General features: G+C 51.0%; 2 pseudogenes; both read left to right on the forward strand.

Moving 5' to 3' along the window:
- The first annotated feature begins 1235 nt into the window (after positions 1 to 1235).
- LOC112308176 (splicing factor 3A subunit 2-like) lies at positions 1236 to 1990 on the forward strand (annotated as a pseudogene).
- A 6229-nt stretch (positions 1991 to 8219) lies between these two features.
- Positions 8220 to 9007, forward strand: LOC128779920 (olfactory receptor 3A3-like; annotated as a pseudogene).
- Positions 9008 to 11116: the final 2109 nt, after the last annotated feature.

Here is an 11116-nt window from a genome sequence, read left to right on the forward strand (position 1 = left end):
ATAATGGTCTGTAGTTGTCTTCTTGCTGACATTTTTGTCTGGTTTTGGTTTCTTGGTAATATTGTTCCCATTCTTTTATTTTCTGAAAAAATCGGGTGAGACTAGCACCGTTTCTTCCTTAAATATTTAGGAGAAATAATAAGTACGGTACATGGCCTGGAGTTTTATTTATGGGCAAGTTTTAAACTATGAGTCCATTTTCCTTATTTGATGCAGAGTTGCTCAGCTATTCTTTGTTCTTCTTGTCCTAGTTTCAGCAGTTTGTGTCTTTCCAAGAATTTGTCTACTTCACGTAAGTTGTGCCAGAAGCTGGAACAGATCATCAGCCTCACGTCCAACAACAGCTAAGGGTAGCAGAACCGGACAGGAGGGGGCTTCCCAGCCCTGGGCCATTCTTTCGTTGTGGGGGAAGGCTCACACCTGGTCCTCCCTCATCAGTGCCTTGTTTTGGGCCCTGCAGATGGGGAGGGGGTGACAGGACCAAGCCAAGCACCTCAGCAGCAACAATACCCCCAGCCTCCTGCCCTTGTGCCCACATGGTATGACAGCCTCTGGCTTCCTTGCTATTTATAATCCCAACCACCTATTTATTGAGGTTATCTCCACCTCCCAACTCTGTCTGTAAACAGCCCCCTCCCCAGGTGTTGGCAACCTGTGGCTGGCAGCCTATGGCTGGCCTTCCTCAGGCTGTGCTGCACGCACCCAGGAAACCCTGCTGAGACAAACGGCAGATCATGTCATCACTGTATTCAACCCCCTCACCCCCAGTGGTTTAAATGCACCCAAAACTCCTTAAAATCTGACAACTCCTTTCTGTCTGTTCTATATCCATCCCGGTTAACCGACCAACCTCTTCTCCCCTCCCCCACCCATTGATGCAGGGCAAAAGAGGAGAGAAGGGACAGGCCGGGAAGGTTCTGGGCCAAGAGACTGGCTTTGGATGAGACTCAGGTAAGCGAGATTCAGAAACAAATGTGTCTTGGGCTACTCTGTGCCAGGCAGTGTCCTCGGAGCTGGGGATACTGCATGGGGTGATAAGTGGTGCAGAGGACGGGAGAGGTGGAAGGCAATTTTAATGAGGTGGCCAGAAAAGCCTCTCCGAAGGGGTGACATCTGAGAAGTACCCGAAAGAAATCAGGGAGGAAGCCAGGTGGATCCCCGGGGGCAAGAGAGCTGCAGACAGGAAAGAACCAGTGCAAAGGCCCTGAGGCAGCAGTGGGCCTGATGTGTCTCAGATGCAGCAGGAGGCCAACGTGGCTGAATCAGAGTGAGCAAGGGGGAGAGGGGAGGGCAGGTGGACAGCGGGGGCGTGGGCCGGATCCCATAGGGCTTTTTCCGCCACTGTGAAGGATTTGGCTGTCTCTGGGTGAGAGCGGATCCCAGAGCCAGCTTGGAGTAGAGGAGTTCTGTGATCTGCCCTAAGTGTTGAAGCCGCCAGCAGCTTCAGCAGCCCATGGTGGGGTCAAGGCCGTAAACTGACTCTGGACCTGGGCTCCTGTGAATGCAAGCTGTGCCTGACACTGCACAAGAACCAGGGGGTCTACCTCGCACACATCCAGGGGAAAAAGCACCGGACCAACTTGGCCGGTGAGCAGCCACAGCACCTAAGGAGCATGCAGCCAGCTGGCGCCGGAGAAGGTCAAGGAGGAGGTGAAGAAACCTGTGAAGACTGGCCACGGGGGCTACGAAGTGACTGAACAGAGAGACACAGACATGGGCCAGCAGAGTCTGCTCTTCCAGATCTACTACCCCGAGATCACGGATGGCATCATGCCTCGCCACCGCTTCCTATGAGCGGAGGAGCGATCTCCCGGACTGGAGCTGGCAGTACCTGCTCATGGTCGCCGAGCCCGATAAGGCCATCGTCTTCACCGTGCTGAGTAGGGAGACTGACAAGGCCAAGGGCAAGTTTGGGACTCGGTGGAACCGGGAAACCCAGCACTTCTTCCTTCAGTTCCCCTTTAATGTGGAGGAGCCCCCACCCTGCTGAGCTTCCTTGCAAGGCCTCCTGGGGTGAAGCTGCTGCCACCCACACTGATGAATAGTTTGCCCCGAGGTGGCCCCAATGCCTGCCTCTGTCCCCCATGCCAGCCAGCTGGCCTACACCCTCGGGGCCCCTGAACCTGCCGTAGCTGCCCCCCTCCAGCTCTCGGGGTCCAGTGGACCACCCACCAACAGGTGTGGTCCACCCTGCAGCTCCCGGGGTCTCCCTGCCTGCTCCTGAGGTCCACCCTCCCCCATCGGCTGGAATCCACCCTCACGTCCCAGGGAGTACAGCCCCCAGTCCCTGGAATCCACCCCCACTTCCTGGGCTTCCTCCTCCAGCTCCTGGAAGTCACCCCTCCAATCCCAGGGTCCACACCCCCCATGCCCTCTGAGGACCCTGGGAACATTCCACCCTGTCTCCCTGCCCACAGAAAAGCCAATCCCTCTGTCCTTGCAAGTCTGCTTTCCCGCATTTCTTCTTCTCTGTCCCCCTAACCCCCACAACCCTATGTAAGTCTGGTGTTTTCCACAGAGCTGTGCTGTCTCCAGACATCATTAAACAGCCTCCTTGGGAAAACGGTTTTTTAGAAAGAGGTCCTATTCATATGTTCAATGAAATGTTTTCAGAAGAAATGTATGCTAAGCTTGCAAAAACATACTTATAGCAAATAAACGTATGCACTTATACTAACATGATTCACTTAATGTATAAATACAAGTATATTGACAGCTCTTGATGCTGAATGTCAGGACACAACTGCTTTTCTTTTTCTTTCATTTCCTAATTGTCTTCAATTGCAGTGAGCTCCTCCTTGAGTCCCAGAATCTCCCCACCCCTCCAACATGAAGACAGAGGCAAGGAAATGCGCAGGCGCAATAGCTGGAAAGAAACTCAGACACAGAACACTGGCTCAGTTTTGTTTTCTGCAGTAACAAACATTTAATCACCCCGTTCCTCAAGCAACAGGGAAGTAAAACAAGTGGGCTCAGAGAGCAAACGCCAACATCCGCAAACAATGAGGCCCCAGCGAGATAGTGGCGTGGCGCTCCTCCGGGAAGGAATTCCCTGGGCATTGCCTAGGAGGGGCCACAGGGTTAGGCCACAGACCCCCTTTCCTGGCTGACACCTGGTGGAAAAAGAGGCCAAATGCGCTGAATGTTCCTCATCACCACGGAAAGCTTTTCCAGGAAGGCGTTGAGGGACACTCGGAGGAGACCAGGGTCTTCGGCAGTCCATCGGCTGAAAGTGAGGGGTAGAAATCAAGTTAAAGGTGATGGCTCTCTCTTACACCCAGCACACCACAGCTCCTCCTGAAAGCTAACCCTTGAGTGCTTCTTTGTATCCATGATGGAGTCCTGCTCCGGCAGAGCTAAGATGGCCTCTCAGGCCTTCAGCTCATCCCCTGCTCCCTGCTGGGCCCCTTCTACAACTCACACAACCAGGATGCTGCCCTTCACTTTGAACTCCTTCCGAACCGCCTGCAGCTGGTGTTGGTCATCTTGGTCCATGGACCTGCAGGCTATCTCTGCCTCCAGGGGGCACCGGAAAGGCACAGTGAGCTTCCTGGGGGAGACCTGGTTAAGGCGCCATCTGCAGCTGGATTGGGCCAAGCCTCAGGCTTCCTTACACCTCAGAGGCTGGCCTTCACCCCAGCCTTCCCCTGGAGTCTTCCACCCCCAATGTCCCTCCCACGCCCACACTCCCTCTCCTGCCAGCACAGGCCACCTTGGCCTGCCTCCCTCCTCACTCAGTTCATTTCGTCCCAGCTCCCCCACTCCCTCAGGCCTGCTTCCCTACCCTCCAGCCTCCTCAGGTGTCGACTCCCCTCCCACCAGCCTACCCCAGGTTCCCTTCCCTGCTCCCATTTTTGTCTCCCCCTGGCTGCCCTGTGCCCTGTCCCCAAAAGCCAGACCCTGGCCTTGCGCGATGTCCCTGAACCATCCCTTGGCCACCTGGCCTCAGGGGCTCGTTGGAAAGGATACAAGGCAATCTTTCGGTTTCCTGGTCCTACAGACACTGATGCTGGTTCTGAAGTATGTGCAGCCCGTGCGACACTGGGAGCACCGATAGCTGCTGATCCCATCGTTTCCTCGTGTCCAGGGTCACCCTGGCAACGGGGGCCGTCAGGACCACCCTGGCCCTTAGGAGTGCCAGGGCCACCCCGGTCAGGAGGGCGGCAAAGGCCACTCTGGGTGTCGAGACCACCAGAGCTACTAGGGCCGCCAGGACCACCGTGATCTTCCAGAAGGCCGGGGGAACCATGGCTGTTAGGGCCTCCAGTGCCACGCTGGTCTTCAGGGCCGCCGAGGCCACCGCCTGCACCAGCCGTACCACCTGCATCTTCCTCTGCGGCCTCCATGGCTGCTGCAACCTCCCGGTTGCCCTCAGAGCCCGACTGAAATCTGATGGCCGACCGTGTCAGCCCGCAGAGGAGGGACTGAGGCCTTCTCAGGAAGTCCCACCCTTTTCCACGCAGTCCAAAGCGGGGTCTCCAGGGCGCCTGCGCAAACGGCCCCTGTTTGAGTCCCATGGAGAGCGACTGGTTCCTGCCATGTGGTCCCAGAGACCCCGGAGACTGCTTAGCCAATGAGGACTCCCTCCTGGAGCTCCGCCCCATAGAGCCGTGTAACCCCAGTGCACCTGGGGCAACCCTCCGCCACTGGGCTGTTACCTGCCAAGAGAGCCGTGCTGTGGCACAGGGGCGTCCTGGCTGAGGCGCGCGGAGGCTTCCTGACAACGGGCCCCAAGCTTGGGGGTGGGCCTCCTAGTCAGTGCCAGCACGGCCAGGCCAGCCTGGGGTGAGACGAGCTTGCTGAGCCCTGGTCACCTGTCATCCAGTTCTGGGAGTACTCGGGCGCTTCTGTGCTAAGGCCTGCACTCCTGGCCCTGGCTGAGGCCCCAAGGTGTGTGCGCAGGGTGGGGCCCAGCCCTGGGGGCATTCCCAGCAGGAGTCACTCATTCATCCCCCTATCCTCCCTGGTCCCCACCCCCAATCCCCCGTCCCCCACCGGGTCTGGCGGTGGGGGGCGGGGGACAGCGGGAAGGAGGGGTTCCCCGAGTGCAGACGGGGCCTGGGAGCCCCTGCTGCACTGAAGGAGGACGTTTCAACTTGCGGAAATCTCTGTGAAACACCACATTAATAGAAGGAAAGATTGAAAATCATATGATCACCTCCACAGATGCAGAAAAAGCATTGGACTAAATTCAACATCCTTTCATGACACAAATAAAAACTCTCAACCCAGTGGGGATTGAAGGAACATACTTCAATATAATATAAAGGCCAGCCTATATGACAACCCCCACAGCTAACACCATACGCCTCAGTGAAAGGCTGAAAGTTTTCCTTTAAAATGGGGAACAAGACCAGGCTGGTCAGAACGCATACTCTGTAAGATTTTAATTTCTAAAATATTAAATTCCATGAGAATTGATCTGGGCCCAGCAAATGCTTTACCCTGGTGAACATACCCTCTGTCCTTGAAAAGAGTGTATGATCTACACAGATCTAAAATCCAGACTTCGTATTTAGTGTGCTAAACATAGACTCACTTGAGGTAGGTGATAGTATGGTTCAGACCTTTTATGTCAGGGGCCACAACTTTTGTACAAGTTTTACTTATTTGTTTTTGAAGAGAGGGGAAGGGAGGGAGAAGGAGAGGGAGGGAAACATCAGTGTGTGAGAGAGATATCAATTGGTTGCCTCTGGCATGGGGGAATTGAACCAGCGACCTTTAGGCTCACTGGCAGGCATTCAATCCACCAAGCCACAGCAGCCAGGCCAGGGGACAACACACCTTTAATGTACAAGACCAGACAGTAAAAAGTTTAGCTTCTTCAGTCACAAGCGTCACTGTAGCTGCTGCTGCTCTTTCTTCCCATTCCTCCCCCATTTTCTTCCTCCCCCACCTTCCCTTCCCCCTCTCTCATCCCTCCCCTCCTCCCCCACCTTCCTCCTCACCACCCATTAAAAGTGAAAACTCATTCTTAGCTCACGGGCTATTCAGAAACAGGCAGTGAGCCGCCCTTGGCCAGGGGCCTGTACTTTGCCAACCCCTGTTCTCCGTCTGAACAGGCTGCGCTGTCTCCGTCTCTCACTCACTGAGGGAGGATGTTAAAAATCTCCAGCTGTGATTCTCGACCTGCCCCTTTCAAGTATGAAGTCTGTGGGTTTGTGTCTCGCGTATTTTGCAGCTACGTTAACAGACATTCACATATTTATGATTGTGGGATGTTCCCCGTGGATCAATCCCTACTTTTACTAATATGAAACTGATCCCTTTATCTTTGGAAATTCAGTTTTCCTTGAAGACTGACTTATCTAATATTGATATAACTACATCAGCCTTCTTTGCACAATATTTCCTTTTTATGCCGTTGTCCATCCTCTTACGTACGTCCAACCTATTGGTGTCTTTGTACTTTAACTGTGGTTCATGTCAACAGCCAGTAGTGTGGTTTTTAAAAAAAAGAATCTTTCCAATAATGTCTGTTTCTAAATGGAAGTATTTGGAAAATTTACATTTAATATAATATAGATATGGTTTGATTCAAAACTACCACTTTACCATTCATTTCTTGGGTCATCCTTTCTCTCTTTGGTTCTTGCACAACTTAGTTGAGGCAAAAGGTACATATGGAAAAGTGCACGCACTTTAACTGTATAGGTCCGTGAGTATGACAAAGCTGTGTACAGCAGAAGTCGAGACAGAACCTTTTCATCACTCTCACAGTTCCCCGTGCGCCTCTTCACAGTCAATCCCCTCCTCTACATCCTGCCCCCAGGCAACAAATGTAGGTTAGATTCGCCCTTTCTAGAATTTCATTTGAGCGGAATTGCACAGGAGGTACTCTTGAGTCCACCTGCTTTACTTAGCATAGTTACTTTGAGATCCCTCCAAGCAGCTGAGTATTTCAGTAGTTCATCCCTCCTAGTTGCTCTGTGGTTTTCTGCTGGACAGTTGTACCACGAGTTGATTCACTACACATGGGTTGTTTCCAAATCGGGGCTGTGATTCAATGAGTGGAGAGGAAAATTTATGTACAAGTCTTTCTGTGGACATGCTGTGTTGATTTTTTTAATCCTCACGCGGCAATACATTTATTGATTTGTAGAGGGGGAGAGAGAGAGAAACGCTGATATGACAGAGAAACATCGATCGGTTGCCTCCCACACACAGCCTGACACGGGATCGAACCTGCAACGTTTTCGTATCATCCTTTGTCACAGAGCAGGTGTTCGGCTGACAACTAATTATCTCTCCTGGTACACGTCTGAAAAAATCTTTGTTTTGCTTCCTTATTCCTTGAGGTAAAATTGGCATAACACGAAAGTAACCATTTTAAAGCAAACAATTCAGTGGCATTGAGTAGTTTCCCGTGGAAAAGAATTTCCAAGGACTGAGATGAGGAAGCAGCTATAGAAATTAGCCTTGGAGAGGAGGGCAGTAACAGGCAAGGATGTTCGCTGGTGTGAATAGGTCTGGACATGCAATACCGGGCAAGGAGTTGGCAGACCTGTTTGTTGCCTGATGATCAGAGAGGAGAGGAGAGGGCGAGTCACAGAGGGCCTGGTGGGCCCTGGGGAGGACTTTGGCTTTGACTTTGAGTGGTATGGAAGGCACTGAAAGGTTCAGAAGAGCAGAGAGAGGGACCTGGCTGATGTCTTATCACTCATCCTGAATTGGGGTTCTGCTGCATTGGCAATGGTGAAATAATGGGGCCGTTTCAGGAAGTTACAAGGTCCAGGGTCATTTATTCAGGGAGAGGATTCCGAGGGGTTGACTCTGATACCCTGACAGGAGGTGCATGCACTGTGACGTCAAGGTGTGTGCACCTCCTCTTGCTGTGGGGGCTGAGGGGGCTACCCTTTCCATTCTGCTGGCCTCTACCTTACCACGGGGCTCTTCAGCCTGACCTCCTTCCTCTAATTCTGAGCCTTCATCCCGTCGGCTGAAACCTGTCTTCTTTGTCTCTGCACCTTCCCTCAGCCGCACTCCCTTTTGTCAACTGAACTCCGAACCAACACCCTCATCTGACCGTGTGTTGGACTCCACAGGTGCGGGTTTCTGTGCGTGGTTCCACGCAGCTGGAAAATGGGACCCTAGTGTCCCAGTTTCTTCTGGAAGGGTTGACCGACACTGAGGGGTTGAGGCCCTTGCTCTTTGCCATCTTTCTGCTGGTCTACATAGTGGCTGCGGTTGGGAACCTGGGCATTGTCAGCCTTATCGTAATGGACTCCCGGCTCCACACTCCCATGTACTTCTTCTTAGGCAACCTGTCTCTGCTGGACACTGCCTATGTCTCCAGCACGCTGCCTCAGGTACTGGTGCACCTGCTGGCATCAGTGTGGACCATGTCCTATCGTGCTTGTCTTACCCAGATATTCCTTCTCCACTTCCTGGCACCCTGGGAGTGCTTCCTGCTCACAGCCATGTCCTATGATCGCTATGCAGCCATCTGCCAGCCACTGCCCTACCTAGTCCTCATGGGCCGAAGAACCCGGACAGGACTAGCTTCAATCTCCTGCCTTCTTGCCTTGGCCAATGCACTCACCCACACCACCCTTGCAGCTCTACTCAAATTCTGCGGACCTCGCCTCATCACTCACTTCTTCTGTGACCTCCCTCCACTGCTCAAACTCTCTTGCTCCAGCACGCAGGCAAATGAACTTGCCCTGTTCTTCTTTAGTTTTCTGGTGGCTCTCGCCCCCTGCACCCTGGTTGTGATCTCCTATATATACACGTTGTGGCTGCTGTTCTTAGGATTCACTGTGCTGAGGGCCGAAGGAAAGCCTTTGCCACCTGTGGTGTTCACATCACTGTGGTCTGTATGTTCTCTATCACTTCAGTGCTCTGCTACGTCCTTCCCAGCTCCACATACTCGGGCTTGCGAGACCAGGTGCTCTCTGCGCTGTATGTGGTCCTCACTGCCATGCTCAACCCCATCATCCACAGCATGCGAAACGAGGAGGTGAAGGGGGCTTTGTTTAAGGTCCTTGGGAACGAAAGTGCCCGCTAGGCCTTTGTCACCTCAAATCAGGACCACGCGTGTTCTCCACAGTGAGGCTGACACATGCCTGATGCTTGAGGGTGAGGCCAATAACACAGGAGCTTGGAATTTCATGTAAAAGGTTCATTTGGTCAATCCTATTTTGTGTGCCATGTTTTCTTCCTTTCCGGCATCTTTTCCTAAAACATTGTTTTTCATAGTTAGAACTAAAACATGGTTATCGGATCTGTTGTACTGTTAAAGAAGGTGATGAAATGATGAACAAGTACACTCCAGGGTCTTACCACCCAGGAAAACCACCTGGAACAATTGCTGCTGCCTGGCTGATGAATCCCATCTTCCAAGGAGAAGATGGCACTTGTGTTTGATTTTGGACATCCCATTGGCATCCACATATCTTGGCCTTTCTCCCCATCCTTCGCTCTACTGCGTGGTAGAGTAATGTTCCCTCATTCTCTGAGCAGGTAATGTACTGAAATGACACAGACCTGGCTAAATAGGTCATGAGGGAATTCACAGTTCCTCAAAGTTGTGAACTCCAAGCCCTGAAAACTCTCTCACCACTAAAACTCGCACTGTGTATATCGGCATAAATGTGCGCATACAAGGTTTTTTGAACACAATAGTTATCACTGCATCATCGATGATAATAAAAGGATAAAAACCCCAAATGCTCAAGTATCCCCAAGGCAACACACCTGTAATCCCTTCATGCCCTAACCTTCTGTCTCACTTCCGTCTTGTCCTTGGGTCTCACCCTGCACCCTGGGCAGTGCAGCCCAAGCTGCAAGGATAAACGAAGTTGGGAGTTTAGAATGTGGTGAAGACAACCTTTCAAGTCGGTGGAGAAGTAGAGATTACTCAGCACCTGCTGTTGAGACCCCTGCCTAGCGTTGGCAAGAAAAATAACTAGATCATTCTCGTCTCCACAGCAAAATAAATTCTGAGTGGATGAAAATATTAAAGTACTAGATGTTACGAGTGATGAATTTTATAGTTTTATAGTGGGTGAGGCTTTCCGTTGGACATAAACGGCACAGATCATCATGAAAAATCGATCACTTCAATGACATTTAAATTTTTAAAAGCTTTCCATATATCAAGGAAGTATGAAGACATTAGAGTGAAGAGAGGAGAAAGGAAAGTATTTTCAAATTATGGTAAAGATTTGGTTTCTTAAACATGCAAAGAGCACTCCCCAATCAATAAGTAAAATATGATTTCTCCAATTAAACAGCAGGCAAAGGTTGTGGATGGACAGTTTTCAGAAGTAGGAGATACCACTGGCCAAATGTCCTATGAATTGATGTTAAATCACAGTAGAAGTCAAAAGAAAGTGAAACAAGATTGATATATGATTTGGTTACATTGTGAGCAAAGACTTAAAAGATTGAAAATGTTTGGTTTGGATTGAAAAGTGTATGGGCTGAATTGTCCCCCCACCCCACCCAGGCCATATGTTGAAATCCTAATGCGACTATATTTGGAGAGAGAGACCTTTAGGAGGTAATTAAGGTCAAATCAAGTCATAAGGGTTAGCCCCTGATCCACTGGGACTGGTGCCATAAAGAGAGACACAGACACCAGGGCACTCCCTCTCTCTCTCTCTCCATACACACAGAAGACAGGCCATGTAAGGATGCAGTGAGAAGGTAGCTGCGTGTGACTCAAGGAGGGGGCCTCACCCGAAACCGCCCTCCTGGTGCCTTCATCTTGGACTTTGAGTCTCCGGAACTCTGAGAAAAGAAGTTTCTATTGCTTAAGCCGGGCTGACTGTGGTACTTTGTTGTGGTTGCTTGAGCTCACGAATAGAGGCATACCTCACAGAGATCGCAGGTTTGGTTCCAGACCACCACAAATAAAGCGAATATTGCAATATAGTGAGTCACGCACACTCTTTTGTTTTCCCAGTGCGTATAACAGTTATGTTTACACTATACTGTAGTTAATTAAGTGTGCAATAGCATTAGGTCCAAAACAGCAATGCACATACCGTAATTAAAAAATACTTAATTGCTAAAAAATGCTAACCAGCATCTGAGCCTTCAGTAAGTGATAATCATTTCACTGGTGGATGGTCGTGCTTTGATATTGATGAAAATGCAGCATCTGTAGGGT

This window comes from Desmodus rotundus, chromosome X (assembly GCF_022682495.2).
Source record: "Desmodus rotundus isolate HL8 chromosome X, HLdesRot8A.1, whole genome shotgun sequence".
NCBI lineage: Eukaryota > Metazoa > Chordata > Mammalia > Chiroptera > Phyllostomidae > Desmodus > Desmodus rotundus.